This window comes from Palaemon carinicauda, chromosome 6 (assembly GCF_036898095.1).
Source record: "Palaemon carinicauda isolate YSFRI2023 chromosome 6, ASM3689809v2, whole genome shotgun sequence".
Classification (NCBI taxonomy): Eukaryota; Metazoa; Arthropoda; class Malacostraca; order Decapoda; family Palaemonidae; genus Palaemon; species Palaemon carinicauda.
Window position 1 is genome coordinate 147,854,706 of NC_090730.1, and position 19,634 is coordinate 147,874,339.

The 19,634-nt window shown below is 44.3% G+C and overlaps 1 long non-coding RNA gene across 3 annotated transcripts in view; it reads left to right on the plus strand.

Moving 5' to 3' along the window:
* The window catches only part of LOC137642223 (uncharacterized), a 77,883-nt gene that overhangs the window by 22,286 nt on the left and 35,963 nt on the right, over positions 1–19,634 (plus strand). For all 3 annotated transcript variants that reach the window (XR_011044703.1, XR_011044704.1, XR_011044705.1), the window contains exon 2: positions 19,344–19,571. This is a non-coding gene — a long non-coding RNA (uncharacterized lncRNA). The remainder of the gene's footprint in view (positions 1–19,343; positions 19,572–19,634) is intronic.

A 19,634-nucleotide genomic window follows, 5' to 3' on the forward strand; every position in this document is an offset into this window, starting at 1 on the left:
AAGCAATCCACATAGACGCGTTTCTACTGGATTGGTCTCTTCTGGACTTACATGCATTCCCACCATTCAAGATAGTCAACAAGGTACTGCAGAAGTTCGCCTCTCACGAAGGGACAAGGTTGACGTTGGTTGCTACCCTCTGGCCCGCGAGATAGTGGTTCACCGAGGTACTTCAATCGCTGGTAGACTTTCCAAGAAGTCTTCCTCTAAGGGTAGATCTGTTACGTCAGCCCCACGTAAAGAATGTCCATCAAAGCCTCCCCGCTCTTCGTCTGACTTCCTTCATACTATCGAAAGACTCTCTAGAGCTCGAGGCTTTTCGAAGGAGGCAGCCAGTGCGATTGCAAGAGCGAGGAGAGCTTCTACCATTAGAGTATACCAGTCGAAGTGGGAAGTCTTTCGAGACTGGTGCAAGTCAGCATCTGTGTCCTCGTCCAGTACCTCTGTAGCCCAAATCGCAGATTTTCTTTTACATCTGAGAAAGGTTCGCTCCCTTTCAGCTCCCACGATTAAGGGCTACAGGAGCATGTTGGCTTCGGTCTTTCGACATAGAGGCTTAGATCTTTCCAACAATAAAGATCTCCAAGATCTCCTTAAGTCTTTCGAGACCTCTAAGGAACGTCGTTTGGCAACTCCTGGATGGAACTTAGACGTGGTCCTAAGGTTCCTCATGTCAGACAGGTTTGAGCCATTACATTCAGCCTCCCTGAAGGATCTCACCCTCAAGACACTTTTCCTAGTGTGCTTGGCTTCGGCTAAAAGCGTCAGTGAACTTCATGCCTTCAGTAAGAACATCGGCTTTTCTACAGAAAAAGCCACTTGTTCACTTCAACTTGGTTTCCTGGCCAAAAATGAACTGCCTTCTCATCCTTGGCCTAAATCTTTTGATATTCCTTGCTTATCAGAGATCGTAGGCAACGAACTGGAAAGAGTATTATGTCCTGTTAGAGCTCTTAAGTTCTATTTAGCTCGTACTAAGTCATTACGAGGTAAATCTGAGGCATTATGGTGCTCAGTTAAGAAACCATCATTGCCTATGTCAAAGAATGCTTTGTCATATTTTATCAGATTTTTAATACGAGAAGCTCATTCTCACTTGAATGAGAAAGACCGATGTTTGCTTAAGGTTAAGACGCACGAAGTTAGAGCTATAGCAACCTCCGTGGCCTTCAAGCAAAATAAATCTCTGCAAAGTATTATGGACGCGACTTTTTGGAGAAGCAAGTCAGTGTTCGCGTCATTTTACTTAAAAGATGTCCAGACTCTTTACGAGGACTGCTACACACTGGGTCCATTCGTTGCATCGAGTGCAGTAGTGGGGGAGGGTTCTACCACTACATTACCCTAATTCCAATATCCTTTTTAATCTGTCTCTTGAAATGTTTTTAATATTGTTTTTTGGGTTGTACGGAAGGCTAAGAAGCCTTTCGCATCCTGGTTGATTTGGCGGGTGGTCAAAGTCATTTCTTGAGAGCGCCCAGATTAGGGGTTTGATGAGGTCCTGTTATATGGGTTGCAGCCCTTAATACTTCAGCTCCTGGGAGTCTTTCAGCATCCTAAGAGGATCGCTGGGCTTCGTGAGGAAGACAGACTAATAAGGCAGAGTAATCGTCTAAGTCAACTTCCTTACCAGGTACCTTTATATATTTGGGTTTTGTTATGATATAACTGTCAAAAACTCTAAGCATATACGCTGTAAACTTAATTAACTCTGGTCTCTACCCACCACCATGGGTGTGAATCAGCTATTATATATTCACCGGCTAAGTTAAATATTTAAAAATGATATTTTAATTATAAAATAAATTTTTGAATATACTTACCCGGTGAATATATAAATTAAAGGCCCCCCCTTCCTCCCCGATAGAGACCCAGCGGGATGAGAAAAATTGGGTCTGTTTACATGTATATGCGGTATCTGGCCGATAGTTGGCGCTGGTGGGCACACCCGCAACCTTCATAGCGATCGCTCGCGAGTTTTTGTGTGTGTTTTCTGTCGAGCCGCTGGAGCAGCAGGTATTATATATTCACCGGGTAAGTATATTCAAAAATTTATTTTATAATTAAAATATCATTTTTCTCAACATATTTGGTGAAGTACTTCATTTTGGTTTGAGCTTTCGCAGTGCAGGTGTTTTTCCTCAACTTAAACTCTTGAACTCTTTGTTGGACAGATTTAATTGTTGATGATTTGGATTGTTTTTTGGAATTTCTTTGACTAATTCAAAATGGCTGACGCTTCTCAAGCCCCTAGATTTCGTAAGTGTAATGCTAGGGATTGCAATAGGCGTCTTCCAAAGGCCTCTCTCGACCCACATACTGTGTGTTCTAATTGTCGGGGTAAAACCTGTCAATTAGGAGATCGGTGTGAGGAATGCGTGGGCCTTTCGGAATTTGATTGGCTCGAATATGACAAATATTCTCGTAAGCTAGAGAGAGATAGGGTGAGGAGGAGTTCCTCTAGATCAGTAGATTTTTCCTCTCCCCATGCCCCTGAACCTAATCCTTCCCCTGTAGTGGTTGTGCCTGAACCCCCTACTGGCACTCAGGAACCATCAATGCGGGACATGTTACGTGCCATTCATGCTTTGGGTGAAAGAGTTGAGTCATTAGCTACAGATCGTAATCAACTCATGGCGGACGTTAAAGAGCTAAAGTGTCAGAGTGCCACAGCGGAAAATCGTGGGAAAGTGATTAGTGTGCAAAGTGTTTTCAGTGTTGCGACCGAGGGTTCGTCTGTTCGTGCCTGTCGTTCGCCTAGTCCGAGACCTCTTGCAAGCTCCCAAGCCCAGGGGAGAAGTAATGTCGTACGACTTATGGGTTCGAGAGGCCTTGATCAGCGAACAGACGTTCCCTCTATGGTAACAGGCGTGTCTCATCAAGACCGCCCTTACCATAAGACGAGAGAGACCATTTTCTCCTCGTCATCCGAAGGCTTTTCGCATAAGAAACCGTGGAGCAAGGTTTAAGGCCCTTGAAGCGAAAGTCGGTCCCTTCAGGACAGGTCCAGCGTCCTGGTTGTAGCCATTGGGACAGCTCTGACCCCTTACAGTCATCGGAAGACTGCTCGCCGCCTAAGCAGCAACGTTACACAGGCTCAGAGAGTCTTGGTGTAGGCAAGGTTGTGCAGTCTCAGACGTTATCCCCGTCTTTTACCGCACCCATTCCCGTTGATCCTAAATGGGTTGTACTGCAAGACATGCAGATCAAGCTCGCCTCCCTTATGGAAGACTATTCTGCCGAAAAGGTTCACGATGATCCTCGCCGCTTAGCTAATCGAGATCCTGGCCTTCAGCCGCCAAAACGAGCCTTTGCTCGTCCTGTTGACGTTGGCGTTACTAAGTCACGTCAATCACGCTTTGTAGAGCCTCACTCGATGCAGTCACGTGTTGACTTTCAGCCGCATATGGACGTTCAGCCACTTCCTAATGCTCTTGTTGACGTTCAGGACGTTCGCCAACCAGCGGAGTTGACTTGTTTTGACGCTGAGCGTCAACCACCGCAGTCTAGAGTTGTTTTGACTGCTCAGTCTAGGCAGTCAAAACAGTCTCGAGTTGACGTCGAGCGTCCTCCCGCTCCTGTTGTTGTTGACAGTAAGGCTGTTAAGCAGTTACATGACGTAGCGTCCTGGACTGCTATTAATGCACCAGTGCGTGTGGACTCTGCGTGTCAAGCATTGCCAACCCCTTTGCTTGTTACTCAGCAGTTGTCGGATGAAGATCCTTCAGATGAGGACGTTGCTGACCCTCATCATGATGATCATCCTTCGGATGTAGACGAACCTAGAAAGGTTCCTCCTTCAATGGACTTTAAGAAAGTCATGTTAATTTTCGAGGAGCTTTTTCCCGATCACGTTGTCACTGTTGCTCCTCGTTCGCCACCGTCTGAGTTTGCTCTAGGCTTACCTGCTAACATGCCAGCCTTTACTAAGCTAGTGCTCTCTCGCTCTTCCAAGAGAGCTTTACGACTTTTAGGCGACTGGTTGGATACCAGGAGGAGTTTGGAGAAGACGGCTTTTGCCTTCCCTCCGTCAAAGCTCTCGTCTAGATCGAGCGTCTGGTATGCCACGGGAGAAGTTCTCGGCTTGGGAGTCCCTGCCTCTGCCCAGGGTGACTTCTCAAGCCTCGTAGACTCTCCCCGCCGCCTAGCCATGAGACGCTCGAAGATTAGTTGGTTCTCCTCGGACCTTGACCATCTGCTGAAAGGCGTATACAGGGCCTTTGAAGTTTTCAACTTCCTTGACTGGTCATTGGGAGCTTTAAGTAGGAAAATCTCATCGGCTGATAGAGATGTTTCCTTACTCATAATGTCATGTATGGATAAAGCCATCCGCGATGGTTCCAATGAGCTCGCCTCCTCTTTTACGTCGGGAGTCTTAAAGAAGCGAGAGTCCCTTTGCTCTTTTCTTTCGGCAGGAGTTACTCCCTGTCAGAGATCAGAACTGCTCTTTGCTCCCTTATCAAAGTTTTTGTTTCCGCAACAATTGGTTAAGGACATAGCTTCTTCGCTTGTGCAGGACACCCATGACTTGATGGCGTCCTCTGCTCGCAAGGGGACTCCTTCTACATCCTCTGCTGTAAGACCCAGGATCGACACTCCGGCATCCAGATTTATCCCGCCCTTTCGTGGCAGAGCTCCCAGCAGGGGAAGTACTCGTGCCGAGGGAAAGAGAGGAAAGAAGAGAGGAGCCAAGTCCTCACGTGGCAGAGTCTGACTGCCCACAGCCTCAGACAGCAGTAGGAGCCAGATTCAAGAGCTTCTGGCAGGCCTGGGAGAAGAGGGGCGCAGACCAACAGTCTGTTCGGTTGCTCAGAGAGGGGTACAAAATTCCGTTTGTACGCAAACCTCCTCTAGCGACAACCCCCATCGACCTCTCTCCCAGGTACCGAGAGGAGTCAAAGAGACAAGCCCTAAACCTAGAAGTGTGTCTGTTGCTAGAGAAGGGAGCGGTGGTGAAAGTCTCGGACCTTCAATCACCGGGGTTTTACAACCGTCTCTTCCTAGTCCCAAAGAAGACAGGAGGTTGGAGACCGGTGCTAGACGTCAGTGCGCTCAACGTCTTTGTTACGAAAACAAAATTCACTATGGAGACCACGAAGTCAGTCTTAGCAGCGGTCAGAAAGGGAGACTGGATGGTCTCTCTCGACCTACGAGATGCGTACTTCCACATCCCTATACACCCAGATTCCCAACCGTTTCTGAGGTTTGTTTTCAGGAATGTGGTATACCAGTTTCGGGCCCTGTGCTTTGGCCTAAGTCCTGCTCCTCTCGTGTTTACGAGGCTTATGAGGAATGTGGCAAAATTCCTTCATTTATCGGGAATCCGAGCCTCCCTGTACTTGGACGACTGGCTTCTCAGAGCTTCGTCCAGTCATCGCTGTCTGCAGGATCTTCATTGGACATTGGATCTGGCCAAGGAATTGGGACTTTTGGTCAACCTAGAAAAGTCCCAGCTGATTCCATCCCAAACTATACTGTATTTAGGGATGGAGATTCGCAGTCCAGTTTTTCGGGCTTTTCCGTCTGCCACCCGAATAGATCAAGCCCTGCTCAAAGTCCAACTAATGTTGAAGAGAGAACGGTGCTCAGTCAGGAATTGGATGAGTCTAGTAGGAACTCTATCATCCCTGGAGCAGTTTGTCTCGCTAGGAAGACTACACCTTCGGCCTCTCCAGTTCCATCTAGCCTTTCACTGGAACAAGGACAAGACGTTAGAGACGGTCTCAATCCCGGTCTCCGAACCAGTAAAGGCATGCCTGAAATGGTGGAACAACAATATCAGTCTGAGAGAGGGACTTTCCCTAGCAGTTCAGAACCCAAACCACGTACTATTCTCAGACGCGTCGGATTTGGGTTGGGGTGCGACCCTGGACGGTCGGGAATGCTCAGGTCTGTGGACCTCAAGTCAGAGGAGCATGCACATCAACGGCAAGGAGCTTTTGGCAGTCCACTTGGCCTTGATGAAATTCGAAAGTCTCCTTCGAAACAAAGTGGTAGAGATCAACTCCGACAATACCACAGCGTTGGCGTACATCTCCAAGTAAGGAGGCACCCACTCCCTCATGCTGTACGAGATCGCAAGGGACCTGCTCATTTGGTCAAGAGATCGAGGCATCTCCCTGTTAACGAAGTTTATCCAGGGCGACTTGAACGTCTTAGCAGACTGTCTCAGTCGGAGGGGTCAGGTAATTCCTACGGAATGGACCCTCCACAAGGACGTGTGCAAGAGTCTTTGGGCGACTTGGGGTCAACCCACCATAGACCTCTTTGCCACCTCGATGACCAAGAGACTTCCAATCTATTGCTCTCCAGTCCCAGACCCAGCAGCAATACACATAGATGCATTTCTCCTAGATTGGTCTCATCTGGACTTATATGCATTCCCACCATTCAAGATTGTCAACAAGGTACTGCAGAAGTTCGCCTCTCACGAAGGGACAAGGTTGACGTTGGTTGCTCCCCTCTGGCCCGCGAGAGAGTGGTTCACCGAGGTACTTCGATGGCTGGTAGACTTTCCAAGAAGTCTTCCTCTAAGGGTAGATCTGTTACGTCAGCCCCACGTAAAGAATGTCCATCAAAGCCTCCCCGCTCTTCGTCTGACTGCCTTCAGACTATCGAAAGACTCTCAAGAGCGCGAGGCTTTTCGAAGGAGGCAGCCAGTGCGATTGCAAGAGCGAGGAGAGCTTCTACCATTAGAGTATACCAGTCGAAGTGGGAAGTCTTTCGAGACTGGTGCAAGTCAGCATCTGTGTCCTCGTCCAGTACCTCTGTAGCCCAAATCGCAGATTTTCTTTTACATCTTAGAAAGGTTCGCTCCCTCTCAGCTCCCACGATTAAGGGCTACAGGAGCATGTTGGCTTCGGTCTTTCGGCATAGAGGCTTAGATCTTTCCAACAATAAAGATCTCCAAGATCTCCTTAAGTCTTTCGAGACCTCTAAGGAACGTCGTTTGGCAACTCCTGGATGGAACTTAGACGTGGTCCTAAGGTTCCTCATGTCAGACAGGTTTGAGCCATTACATTCAGCCTCCCTGAAGGATCTCACCCTCAAGACACTTTTCCTAGTGTGCTTGGCTTCGGCTAAAAGGGTCAGTGAACTTCATGCCTTCAGTAAGAACATCGGCTTTTCTACAGAAAAAGCCACTTGTTCACTTCAACTTGGTTTCCTGGCCAAAAATGAACTGCCTTCTCGTCCTTGGCCTAAATCTTTTGATATTCCTTGCTTATCAGAGATCGTAGGCAACGAACTGGAAAGAGTATTATGTCCTGTTAGAGCTCTTAAGTTCTATTTAGCTCGTACTAAGTCATTACGAGGTAAATCTGAGGCATTATGGTGCTCAGTTAAGAAACCATCATTGCCTATGTCAAAGAATGCTTTGTCATATTTTATCAGATTTTTAATACGAGAAGCTCATTCTCACTTGAATGAGAAAGACCGATGTTTGCTTAAGGTTAAGACGCACGAAGTTAGAGCTATAGCAACCTCCGTGGCCTTCAAGCAAAATAGATCTCTGCAAAGTATTATGGACGCGACTTTTTGGAGAAGCAAGTCAGTGTTCGCGTCATTTTACTTAAAAGATGTCCAGACTCTTTACGAGGACTGCTACACACTGGGTCCATTCGTTGCAGCGAGTGCAGTAGTGGGTGAGGGTTCTACCACTACACTTCCCTAATTCAAATATCCTTTTTAATCTGTCTCTTGAAATGTTTTTAATATTGTTTTTTGGGTTGTACGGAAGGCTAAGAAGCCTTTCGCATCCTGGTTGATTTGGCGGGTGGTCAAAGTCATTTCTTGAGAGCGCCCAGATTAGGGGTTTGATGAGGTCCTGTTTGTATGGGTTGCAGCCCTTGATACTTCAGCTCCTGGGAGTCTTTCAGCATCCTAAGAGGATCGCTGGGCTTCGTGAGGAAGACAGACTTACAAGGCAGAGTAATCGTCTAAGTCAACTTCCTTACCAGGTACCTATATATTTGGGTTTTGTTATATTATAACTGTCAAAAACTCTAAGCATATACGCTGTAAACTTAATTAACTCTGGTCTCTACCCACCACCATGGGTGTGAATCAGCTATTATATATTCACCGGCTAAGTTGAATATTTAAAAATGATATTTTAATTATAAAATAAATTTTTGAATATACTTACCCGGTGAATATATAAATTAAAGGCCCTCCCTTCCTCCCCAATAGAGACGCAGCGGGACGAGAAGAATTGAGGCTTGTTTACATGCATATGCGGTATCTGGCCGATAGTTGGCGCTGGTGGGCACACCCGCAACCTTCATAGCGATCGCTCGCGAGTTTTTGTGTGTTTTTCTGTCGAGCCGCTGGAGCAGCAGCTATTATATATTCACCGGGTAAGTATATTCAAAAATTTATTTTATAATTAAAATATCATTTCGAATGTTTCAAAATCTCGTAAGTCTAGCAGAGATGGAAGGTATTGGGAGAGGATAGGAACTACGATCTATGAGAAGACCAGCCAGTGACTCCAAAGACATGAGGGAGGTATGACACACGAGTGGTTGTTTACTTGCATTTCATATGTACGTAGTTTTTACAACATCCTCGTGAACTTTATAGCAATGGCGAAGTTACCCAAGGTCAAAGAAAGAACAAGTAGTAAGCAGACAGCAACAAAAAAAAGAACCAAGAACCTAGGGAAACATGAAGAAAAGTACAAAGCTGGAACAATCTAGCTAAACTCTGGCAACAATGAGTGGGAGCTGGCAACTCGTGATACCCTTACACCCAAGTGAATTGGTACACTTGGGTTTAAATACCTCGTTTAGGGAGCTATAAACCCCGTTTAGGGAGCTTTGATGTAAGAATGAACAATAAAAGTACATAGTAAGTTTATCATCATCATCATCTCCTCCTACACCTTTTGACACAAGGGGAGGGGCCAGGAGAAAAGTTTATCCTAATGTTATTTTTTCAATATTAAACTTAGCCGGTGATCATATAGCTGCAACTCTGTTGCTCGACAGAAAAACCTACGGTCAAAATACGCCAGCGATCGCTATGCAGGTGGGGGTGTACATCAACAGCGCCATCTGTCGAGCAGGTACTGTACTTAGTACTCCAAGTAAACAAAGAACCAATTTTCTCTCTGTCGGGCTACTGACAAGACCTACTAATACGCTGTTACTAACTGGATTTGTTTTCACAACTATTTGGTGAAGTACACTATTCTAGTTTTGAGCTTTCGCTATGCAGGGGTTTTATCTTCATCTCAAAACTTGAACTCGTTTTGGATAGATTTAATTATGGTGACAAAGAGAGTATGGACTCTCTTTCACTTTTAAATGGCCGACCCTTCCCTTAGACGGAAGTGTGTTTAGGTTTTTAGTAATTTTGCTTAACACGTTATAGATCTATATATTTTATATCTCTCCACCTTTATTAGGCCTCTTCGATTAACTTTCCATTTATTATAAACATATAAAAATAAATTTTTATGTTTTGTTTATATGCGACCTTTCCTGATAGTAGGCGGTCCTAACTTGGAACCGAAGTTAATCAACGTTGAGCCCGTTATATCGTATTTAGCCTTTAAAGAATTTAAAACTTTTTAAATTTAATGTTTTATGAAAGAATTTCTTTGATAGTCTTCGTACTGTTTTCAAAGATGAACTAACGTTTAGTTTTTTAGACTACGCAGTTGTTAACGTTCAGGACGTTCAACATGCGCTCTATCGTTACGATAGAGAGAGAGTGTATCACGGTTTCACTTTGCAGTAAGAGTAAATCGATTCTGACGTTTCGTTCATTCTTTCTTAGCTTAAATGGTTTAAATTCTAAATTAAAGGAACTTTTTATTTGGAAAACCTTTGTTTTTTCCTTTAGCCAAATAACATGTTTTTTTGACGATATATAATTGGGCTCTTCTCTCAGGTGCGAAATCAAGAGAGAAAGAGAGAGAGAGAGATAGAGACGGAGGGAGAGAGAGGAGAAAAAAAACGTTCCGTTCAAGCGGGTAACGTTGTTCTCGTGTTACTCTCCTCCCTAGTCGCTGTACGGGGAAGAAGGTAAAACGTTTCTAGGGTTTTATTCTTGTCCCCAGGCTATGTGCGGTGAGAGATTGTAAACGTAGTTTATTTGAACTAGTGTTTAGTCTCTTTCCCAGCCACTGAATTCTTTATCTTTATATATGTTTTCTGTTTTTGCTAGTATTAATGAGCTGCATTATACGACTGTTTTCGCAATTACTACCTTTTAATGAAGGGTAGAATTGCGTGTTTCAGGTAGAAATCAGTAAAAGTTTCGATTTCAGTGAAATAAGTGCAAAACAGAAAATCGAAGTGATAAAGTGATATGCGCAAAGTGTTACAGTGTTGCGTCCGAGGGTTCGTCTGTTCGTGCCTGTCGTTCACCTAGTCCGGGACCTCTTGCAAGCTCCCAAGCCCAGGGGAGAAGTAATGTCGAACGACTTATGGGTTCGTCAGGCCTTGATCAACGAACAGACGTTTCCCTCCGTGGTTTCGGGCGTATCTACCCAAGATCGCCCCACCCACACAAAGACGAGAGAGCCCATTTACTTCTCGTCTGCGGAAGAGGTTTCTCGTAAGAAACCATGGACCAAGGTCTCGCAGCTTATTAAGCGCAAGTCGGTCCCTTCCGCGCAAGTCCAACGGCCCAGTTGTAGCCACTGGGTCAGTTCGGACTCGCTGCAGTCTTCCGACGACTGCTCACCTCCTAGAGAGGCAAAGCGGTACCGCAACAGGCAGTAACACCGTCTGTTGCCGCACCTGCTACTGTAGACCCTAAGTGGTCTTTGCTGCAGACCATGCAGACACAGTTAACATCTTTAATGCAGGACTTTCGTGCGGAGAAGGTTGACGCTGCACCCGTTAGCCTACAACCAACCACGGTTGTGCGTTCAGTTGACGCTGAGGCTACCTTCTCCCGCACTCCAGCTGTGAGAGTCCCGCCACCCATGCGCAGTGTACCCTGCCAGCCGCATGTTGACGTTCAGCGACGCACGGAACCCTCCGTTAACGTTCGCGAGTTACAACAACAACCTAAGTTGTTTTGTTTTGACGCGGTGCGTCAACCTCCGCATTCTAGAGTTGTTTTGACTGCTCAGTATAGACAGTCAAAGCAGTCTCGAGTGAACACTGTATGTCCTCACGCACCTGTTGTGGTTGACAGTTCAGTTGTTGACAGTTCACAGACTGTCAAGTAGTTACATGACGTTGCCTTCTGGTCTGCTACTAATGCACCAGTGCTGTATGTCCTCACGCACCTGTTGTGGTTGACAGTTCAGTTGTTGACAGTTCACAGACTGTCAAGCAGTTACATGACGTTGCCTTCTGGTCTGCTACTAATGCACCAGTGAGAGACTCACTGAGATAACCTAGCTTTTATCGGACAAGGTTCCTGTAGATGAGAAAGTGCTGTTCTCCCTCCTACTGATATTCCTTTGAGGACTCTGTCATTTGGAGAGGAGCCTTAAGCTGCTTAGCCTCCTATGGACTTTAATTAAATCATGATGATTTTTTAAGGATCTTCGTCCGGATCTTGTAACTGCTGCTCCTCGTTCGCCTAAACGTCAGAACTTACTCTAGGCCTAGCTACTTCGAAGCCGTTGTTGTTAAGCTAGTGCTCTCTCGCTCTCCTAGAGAGCGTTACGTTGGCTAGGCGACTGGTTTTTGCACCAGGAGGAGTTTTAGGGATACAGCCTTTGATTTCCCTTCTTTTAAACTGGCTTATAGAGCGAGAGTCTGATAGGACACGAGAGAAGTTCTCGGCTTGGGAGTTCATGCCTCTGCCCAGATAGACTTCTCAATTCTGGTAGACTCGCCCTGGCGCCTAGCCAGGAGACGCTCCAAGTTGTTTACAGGTCAACTTCTCAACTTTTGTCGAGCCTTTGAAGTTTTGCTGTACTATTATGTCACACATAACAAGGCTTCCAGGGATGGTAAATGGTTCCGCCTCAGTCGCTAACCCCGTCTGTTGCCACACCTGCTCCCGTAGACCCTAAATGGGCTTTGCTGCAAGACATGCAGTCCAAGCTTGTGTCCTTGATAGAGGACTTAAATGCGGAGAAGAACCTTCTGGCCAACAACCTTCCAACTGGTTGGTTGTGCGCCCTGTTGACGCTGAGGTATCCTACTCGCGTCTGCCAGTTGAGGTGGTTCCTCCACCGATGCGACCCAGTGTGGGTTGCCAGTCGCACGTTGACGTTAAGCGACGCTCGGAGGTGGTTGTTGACGTTCAGTGTGTCACTAGGAAGACGTTCAACAACCAGCAGAGGTGACTTGTTGTGACGCAGTGCGTCAACCTCAGCAACCCGGTAGGGTGTTGACTGCACAACCCAGACAGTCTAGACAGTTTCGGGTTGACGCTGTACTTCCTCGCGCACCCATGGTTGTTGACAGTTCACAGACTGTGCAGCAGTGCCATGATATTGCGTCCGGCTCCGTCACGCATCCACCAGTGCAACCGGATTCAGCGAGTCAGACGTTGCCCACTCCGTTGCCGTTTCTTCATCAGTTTCGGATGAGGAACCCTCTGATGAGGACGTTGCTGAACAAGACGATCAACCCCTAGCCCTGCTATCCATCCAGAAGATGCTGAAGAAGGAACGCTGCCCAGTCAGGCTGTGGATGAGTCTGGTAGGGACACTGTCATCCGTGGATCAATTTGTGTCACTAGGAAGACTACACCTCCGTCCTCTTCTATACCATCTAGCTTTTCACTGGAAAAAGGACAAGACGCTAGAAGCGGTCTCGATCCCGGTTTCCGGAAGATAAAGTCTTGTCTGACTTGGTGAAAGGACTATATCAACCTTAGAGAGGGTCTTCCCCTGACTGTTCAGACTCCCAACCACGTTCTCTTCTCGGACGCATCGGACGTAGGCTGGGGTGCGACATTAGACGGTAGGGAATGCTCGGGATTATGGAACTCGAGTCAAAGGACAATGCATTTCAACTGCAAGGAGCTACTGGCAGTACGTCTGACCTGGAAAGCTTCAGGTCTCTCCTTCAAGGCAAAGTGGTGGAGGTGAACTCGGACAACACCACGGCTTTGGCGTACATCTCCAAGCAAGGAGGGACCTACTCTCTGACATTGTACGAGATCGCAAGGGACCTCCTCACCTGGTCAAAAGGTCTAGACATTTCACTAGTAACGAGGTTCATCCAAGGCAACTTGAATGTCATGGCAGATTGTCTCAGTCGGAAGGGACAAATAATTCCAACAGAATGGACCCTCCACAAGGATGTATGCAAGAGACTTTGGGCCACCTGGGGCCAGCCAACCATAGATCTCTTCGCAACCTCGATGACCAAGAGGCTCCCAATATTTTGCTCACCAATCCCGGACCCAGCAGCAGTTCATATAGATGCCTTTCTACTAGATTGGTCACATCTAGATCTATATGCATTCCCTCCGTTCAAGATTGTCAACAAGGTACTGCAGAAGTTCGCCTCTCACGAAGGGACAAGGTTGACGCTAGTTGCTTCCCTCTGGCCCGCGAGAGAATGGCTCACCGAGGTACTTCGATGGCTAGTAGACGTTCCCAGAACACTTCCCCTAAGGGTGGACCTTCTACGTCAGCCACGCGTAAAGAAGGTACACCAAGGCCTCCACGCTCTTCGTCTGATTGCCTTCAGACTATCGAAAGACTCTCGAGAGCTAGAGGCTTTTCGAAGGAGGCAACCAGAGCGATTGCTAGAGCAAGGAGAACATCCACCCTTAGAGTCTACCAATCGAAGTGGGAAATCTTCCGAAACTGGTGCAAGTCAGTATCCGTATCCTCGACCAGTACCTCTGTAACTCAAATAGCTGACTTTCTCTTATATCTGAGGAAAGAACGATCTCTTTCAGCTCCCACTATCAAGGGTTACAGAAGCATGTTGGCATCAGTCTTCCGTCACAGAGGCTTAGATCTTTCCAACAATAAAGATCTACAGGACCTCCTTAAGTCTTTTGAGACCACGAAGGAGCGTCGTTTGGTTACACCTGGTTGGAATTTAGACGTGGTACTAAGATTCCTTATGTCAGACAGGTTCGAACCGCTACAATCAGCCTCCCTGAAAGATCTCACCTTTAAGACTCTTTTCCTGATATGCTTAGCCCCAGCTAAAAGAGTCAGTGAGATTCATGCCTTCAGCAAGAACATCGGATTCTCATCCGAAACGGCTACATGTTCTACAACTTGGTTTTCTAGCCAAACACGAGCTGCCTTCTCGGCCTTGACCAATATCGTTCGATATTCCAAACTTATCGTATGGTTAGAAATGAACTAGAAAGAGTCTTATGTCCTGTAAGAGCTCTTAAGTTCTATTTAAAAACCTTTACGAGGCCCGTCTGAAGCTTTATGGTGTTCAGTTAAGAATCCATCTTTGCCTATGTCAAAGAATGCTTTATCCTATTTTATCAGACTGTTAATACGAGAAGCTCATTCCCATCTGAATGAGGAAGACCAAGCTTTGCTGAAGGTAAGGACACACGAAGTTAGAGCTGTCGCAACTTCCGTGGCCTTTAAACAAAATAGATCTCTGCAAAGTATAATCGACACAACCTATTGGAAAAGCAAATCAGTGTTCGCGTCTTTTTATCTTAAGAATGTCCAGTCTCTTTACGAGAACTGCTACACTCTGGGACCATTCGTAGCAACGAGTGCAGTAGTGGGTGAGGGCTCAACCACTACAATTCCCTAATTCCATAACCTTTTTAATCTTTCTCTTGAAATGTTTTATTATTGTTTTTGGGTTGTCCGGAAGGCTAAGAAGCCTTTCGCATCCTACTTGATTTGGCGGGTGGTCAAAGTCATTTCTTGAGAAGCGCCTAGATTAGAGGTTTTGATGAGGTCCTGTTGTATGGGTTGCAACCCTTGATACTTCAGATCTTAGGGGTCGCTCAGCATCCTAAGAGGATCGCGAGGCTCCGTAAGGAAGACGTACTTAAAAAGGCAGAGTAATTGTTCAAGTCGACTTCCTTACCAGGTACTTATTTATTTTATGTTTGTTATTTTGAATAACTGCTAAAATGAAATACAAAATACTTAGCTCATAATAATGTAAACATGTAATGCTGGTCTCTACCCACCCCCCTGGGTGTGAATCAGCTATATGATCACCGGCTAAGTTTAATATTGAAAAATGTTATTTTTATTAATAAAATAAATTTTTGAATATACTTACCCGGTGATCATATATTAAAGGACCCTCCCTTCCTCCCCAATAGAGACCCAGTGGACCGAGGAGAAAATTGGTTCTTTGTTTACTTGGAGTACTAAGTACCTGCTCGACAGATGGCGCTGTTGATGTACACCCCCACCTGCATAGCGATCGCTGGCGTATTTTGACCGTAGGTTTTTCTGTCGAGCAACAGAGTTGCAGCTATATGATCACCGGGTAAGTATATTCAAAAATTTATTTTATTAATAAAAATAACATTTTCTTTTTCTAAGAAAATAGCAGATCTTTGGGAGCTCGTAACTTGAAAACCTACTTAATTGCATGTTGGTAGCTGTTACTAGGTTATTTATTGTTCAATTTTAGAAAGATATCATTGTAAAGAGGAATAAAAATCCCATAATTCTGTGTGACAGAATTTTGGTTTTCCTTTTAATATTTTTTTTTGCATCTAGACGATGAAAATAAGATAATGATTTTTACAAATCTGAAAGTTTTTGCTGAAATGACTAAATTTTAGTATGGTGAAGGTATTATATATATTATCTAAAACATATATGGAAATTATTTATTTTGAATAATTAGAACAAAAAATACATGAAATAGCGGACAATCCTCTTGAGGCAGCATTTGGCTGGCATTCCTTGCAGGTGAGTTGTCAGGCAAATACTTTCTGGGCAAGAGGAATGGACTAGCACATACTGTACAGCACTTTGTAGCCAAGGAAGGTTTGTTGGATCAGTACTACCTGCATCCCAGCAAAAGAGATTCTTCTGTTATATGAGGTTCTCTGGGGATCGACCTGGTCACTCAATAGAAAGAACTGTGGCTTCTCTTTGCCAACCCAGTCCCATGGTCTGTGTCAAAAGCCTCCTTCCAACACCTTTGAGATCACAAGTAGGATTACTGTACACCCATCCTCCTTTCAATCCTGTTCAGTCTGCTAATCTACCATGTGGATTATGCTGGGACAAAGATTCTGGTGGATCCCAGATGGCCTCATGAAAAATAGTAACCTGTTCTTCCTTGGCAAGATCTCGAGGAAAGTCTCTTGGTTCTCGCTTAACTAGGGAAACTGGGCCATCCTTTAAAATTTAAATCTTGGAAGGGATTCTTCTTAGTTCAGATTATCTCTAGACCAAATCAGTGAGTAAATGTTCGTCGAGAAAAGCTGGCGAAGAGTTTAGGTGAATGACTTGGACTCTGCGCTAGTCTCCCATTCTGAGAGGTGTAGGAGCCCCTTATTGTAGTGCCAGGGCTCATTGCCAAACTCGGACCATATTAGGGCATGACTTAAGGTTGGAGCTGTGCTCCCTCCCCTCTAAATGAAGCATAGTGGTATAGAGAAGGCTTGTGAGGGCTCTACAGTGCTATCTGAAGAAGACCTTACAACTTTGACCTGTGTCGGCAACTTTCTTATCACGGGTAGAGCCAAGAAAGGTGTCCAGAACCAAAACACAAAGTTTTGGACTAGGGGAGTCTATTCATAATGCATACGCCTCAACTTTTGATTGATTATGTTCAGGTACCAGCTAGGACTGGAAATAAAGGCTAGGACTCACCGTAGCCTTTAAGAGGAATCTTGCAGTCTTCCGTGTGTTTAAGGATTGAGTTTATGCACCAGACCACCTTCTCAACCTTTTTCTACAGGAGCATCTACATATTCCTGGATGCCATTGCGCTTGGTCTTGTGGTGGTCGCTCAAGTATAGTGATGTAACAAGCCTAGAACTCTTACTGGATGATAAGCATGTTTTCTATGGGGTGAAGCAATTGAAGAATTACTCTGGAACAGACTTGCTGGTCAACTACACTTCTGAGCTCCTTTCTTTTAAACCAAGAGAAGTTCTCCTCTATCCTCCCTAGATGAGGAGGAGGGTGGTGAAGTATATAAAAGCTCATTGGTAGTCATAAGCCAGGTATATTAATTCGGACTGCAACCCACTTCGGGGGAAAGGAACCTTCCATTGACCACATACCAATCTTCTTGGTCAGGCTGGACCTACCATTGACCACATAACCAATCTTCTTGGTCAGGCTGGACCTATCAGCCTATTCATTCCAGTGATAGAAAGATAGGATGTTGCTGGAGCCATCTCTAGCAGTCTCTCCCTACCTAAAGGATGATGGTATGTATTTGCACAACTGTGTAAAGTAATATATATTTTTCCTAACAATACAAACCAGTCCTTTAGATTCTACTTCCCTCCTCAATAAGCCCTCTGTTCTGAGCTGATAGTGCTTTTAAGAGTTTTGGTGATCAATCTATTTTGAAGTTTTAATTCTTTCATTCTTCCTTGTTTCAAGTATTGTTCTCCTGTCTGGTCTTCAGCGGAATCTCATCTTAATGTGTTGGACTGAAAGTTTTGGTCTATTAAATTTCTTATTCCTGATCTAGGTATTAGTGCCTGCCATCGTCGTTCAGTTAGTTCGTCATGCATGTTGCTTAAGATTTTTCATATTCCTAACCATCCTTTGCATTCAGATCTTTCCAGATAGCACTATCCTGTTTATAATACTAGGTATGGAGTTAATTCTAATAGTTTTGCCTTCTCCATCATAAGGCTCAATACTGCACAGTATTCTAGAAGTTTTATTCTAGCTGTGACCAAGTTTTGGAATGATCTTCATAATCGAGTGGTTGAATTGGTGAAACTTCAAAATTTCAAACTTTCTGTGAATGTTTTTATGTTGAACAGGCTGACGTGTCTCTTTTTATAGATTATATATGAAATATCTATTGTAATATTGTTACTGTTCTTATATTTTAAGTTAAAGGTTCATTTATTGTAGTTTATATCCTTATTTCCTCCGCTCACTTGGCTATTATTTCCAACTAGGGTTGTAGTTTAGCTAGTAATAATGGTAATAATGATGATAATAGGGATAATTATGATTATGATAATGATAATGATACTAACAATGATAATGATGATAATGATACTAACAATGATGATGATAATGATTATGATAAATTTTGTCAGGTTAGGGGAGTGGCTCCCCCCTCACTCCCACATGTTACTTAACTGCTTGTTAAAACTATTAAACGGTCATCCAGCTCACGCTAAAAACTTATTCCCCCTCTAAAGGACCTTGAAAATTTTCATTTTTAATCTCGTTAAGTGTAACAACAAAACTATGGTCAATTTAATTTCTCAGGTCTACAGGGTTTTAAATCCTGCTTAGGTTACTATAGTCAAAACTTGCAATTACAATATTTACATGAAATGGCTGTATTGTAAGGTAAGGAATTTTAAGTAATTGGATATAGATATAAAGTATCAGTGTTAGTTTTTATTGAATGGGAGTGAGGTTGGGAATGTGTAAGGTTGAGAGGGGTTGTACTTTGTTGGGCAGTTTAGATGGTGAGAGAATTACTGTGATGTCGCAGTAGCGGTGAGCGCTAGTTGGTGGATTAGTTCTCTCTAAATAAAGTACAGTATTCAATGTTGGGCCTGTTTGAGCAGCATGTAGGGCAGTGTCTGTTGGGAGCAAGTGGTTGTTGGGAATGGTGTCAGTGCATCCAGATTGCTCCCCAAGCTCTCGAAGGGTGGAATCTTCATCAGTAGTTAACTACGGTGTAGGCTGTGAAAGGAATGCTTACTAAAGAGGACTTGCAGATCACAGATCCAGCCTATTTCAAGGAACTACCGATTTTTTCCTGATTTTGTCAGCTCGAGGAAGAAATCTCCTATACTGTATATGAACATAAGAATAACTCCCTTTTGAAGAGTTATAATGAATACTGGTTTCTTACTGTCGACAAGTCAGTTTGAAAAAGAGATTTGTTAATCCTAGTAGTGCACCAATAACCTTCATAAACATGCTGAGGTGTAGCTAAGGGCAGATGAGATGGGGACCGTTTTGATAATTGGTCCTGGGCCTCTAAAGCAGGGTCAGAAACTAAGTATACATTGAAAATTGCCTTGAAATTACCAGGGGAATGGGGATCTCTTTACTAACTCACCCCCCAAGGCCAACAAATCTGTAGCTTAAGCCTTGCCCACATGCTTAACAAATTCTTTTCCTACATGATATAGTTAGTGTTTGTTTTTGAAGAAAGTAAATATTTGTATAATCTTTTATAAGGTTAGTTGATTAAGGTTACCGCCAGAACTTTTATAGTGCTGCATGAAGACACTGTACTGATCCTTAAACAGTTTAAATGTAATTTCTAATATCTCATTTTGCATTTTAGGTATTTTCATGGAATGTTTTGAAGGCTCCTGGGATGCTCTTCTAATTGGATTTCACAAAAACTAATCTTGAAACCTAAGTCTGATGGAGAAGAAAGAGAGAAATGAAACTTTATTACAAAATTGAAGAAACCTGAATTTTTTTATAGGGAGAAATAGCACGCTTTGGTTCAGTGAATATCTAGTCTTCTAATTCAGAATATGCTTAATTTCCAGAGATTGCTGTTGCTGTAAGTATATTTTTCTTTATGATCTAAGTTGAATCTTTAAAAAATTGTGCATGTAAAATAAAA